A 2,237-nucleotide genomic window follows, 5' to 3' on the forward strand; every position below is an offset into this window, starting at 1 on the left:
CCAAGAGCTTCAATTTCTTGAGCTCTCACCGTGTGATGTACACGGTCTGGTTTCCCCTTCCTACCCACCCCAGGGAGAACGGGCCCTCTGGGAGTTCATCCTCGCTTTAGAGGTGAGGAGGCCAGGGTGCTGAAGTGCGCGCTCATGTGTGTTGGGAGTCTGGGCTCCTGAGGCCCATCTGGTGGAGGACGACTCTGGGATCTCCCATGGTACTGGATATCCTAACCAGTAGTTTCTTTCCCCGGAGAAGGCAATGGCACCCCACTCCAGTACTCTTGCCTGGAAAATCCCGTAGACAGAGGAGCCTGGTAGGCTGCAGCCCATGGGGTCGTTAAGAGTCGGACACGACTGAGCGACTTCACTTTCACTTTTCACTTTCATGCATTGGAGAAGGAAATGGCAACCCACTCCAGTGTTCTTGCCTGGAGAATCCCAGGGATGGGGAGCCTGTTGGGCTGCCGTCTATGGGGTCGCACAGAGTTGGACACGACTGAAGCGACTTAGCAGCAGCAGTAGCAGCAGTTTCTCTCCCATCCTAGGCTCTGAGCCCCTGATACCAGCATCTGGATCATCTTTATCTCTGTGACTGGGCACAGGGCCTAATAGCTGGTGGATTTTCAGAACTGTGTTGGCTACGAACTCTCCCTTTGGTGATGTAGCTGTCCTGGGCTACTTGTCTCTGCTCAGGGTAAGAGACGACCCACCCCCCTTTCCGGTCTGATGTCTTCCTTCCCCTCTTTGGTCCCGTCCCTTGTTCATAGCTTTTCAGTCTCTCCCGTTGACTTTTCTCTTCTGCTTATAATCATGCTTAAGGCTCCCTCCTTTTTGTGGTCTTGACTCCCGAGTGGGTGCACCATCACTCCTTTTCCAAGCGTCTGTGCTGCAGCCGGGCCCCCCAAGGGGGCTCCTGTTTAAGGCTCTGCTCTGTGGCTGGTGGTGCCGAAGCCAGTGAGAGGTCTCTTCCCATGGACTCAATGAATCTCATTCTGAAATCTAAGGTTTTTACTTTATTTCAAAAACAGTTTTAATTTTTTTTTTTAATGTTATAAAATATTTTAATCATGTGGGAGGATTATGTTGTAAACACCCATATACTCACTGCTCATATTCAGCAAATGTTAACATTTTGGAGTTTTGCTTTAGACCTTTTTGTTTTTGTTATAGGTCACAGATATGGTGAGAACCACAGTGGGCCCTCCTTCACCCCGGTCTCCCTCTAATGTAGGAGACGCTGCCCTGGCTTGGGGTGTCCCTCCCACGCAGGGCGTTATGGTCGCACCGCACGTGTCAGAATCCCTGAATAAGAGAGTGCATGTGGACACCTGGACGCTGCTTATCAGCAGGTCCCTGACCTTGCCCTTCCCAAGCTCAGTGACTGGCTTTCCCTAGACGTGCCCCGTACAATGTGGAACTCAAATGCTCCAGCGCCCAAACCTATTCTCTTCACCTTCGGTCTTATCTCTCCTGTTTTCTCCATCTTGGGCAGAGAGCCTGAGTCCTCTTTGGGTTTCTGGGACCACGTGCATACAGGGGCACCTTCTCCTCTCTGTCCACCACCCCTGAGTCCAGGCCTGGTCAGAGTTAGAAGCGTCACTGCCCAGCAGCCCCTCACCTGCTCTCAGCATCTAGAACCCTTGGGGTTTCTGCACTTTCACCCTCACTGAGGCTGAGAGGATCTTGTCACGCCTCTGCTTTTCCTCCCTGGACTCCCTGCCACACCTGAGTGACCACCACAAATACCAGTGGGACCCTGGAAACCTTATCCATCTGATTTCCCTGGCCCTTCAGCCTTCGCTTTGCCATCCGGCCGCCGCCCCCGTGCTGTTCTCCGGGACTTCTCTGCCGGGCTCATTTCTGCACATGAGTGTGCTGTCCTCCCCCCTCTTCTTGCTTGATGGTTTCCTGGGGCTACCTGAGGACTGTGTTGCAGACTGGGTGGCTTAGAACAACAGAAGTTTATCCTCTCACAGTCCTGGAGGCCAGAGACCAAGATCCTGGTGTGGTCCAGGTCATGCCTGCTCCGGAGGCTCCAGGGGCTCCATTTCTGCCTCTTCCAGCCCCCTGGCAGCTGCTGGCTTTCTTGGCTTGTGGCCGAGTCACTCCAGGCTTGGACTCCATCTTCACACAGCCTCTCTCCTCTTGCGTCTCTCTCCTCCCATCTTTCTCTTCTGGAAACACTTGCGGTTCAGGTGATGACATGCCCACCCTGATGACCTTGGGTGATAGCGGGATCATCA

The sequence above is a fragment of the Bos javanicus genome, chromosome 13, assembly GCF_032452875.1.
Source record: "Bos javanicus breed banteng chromosome 13, ARS-OSU_banteng_1.0, whole genome shotgun sequence".
NCBI classification, from domain to species: domain Eukaryota; kingdom Metazoa; phylum Chordata; class Mammalia; order Artiodactyla; family Bovidae; genus Bos; species Bos javanicus.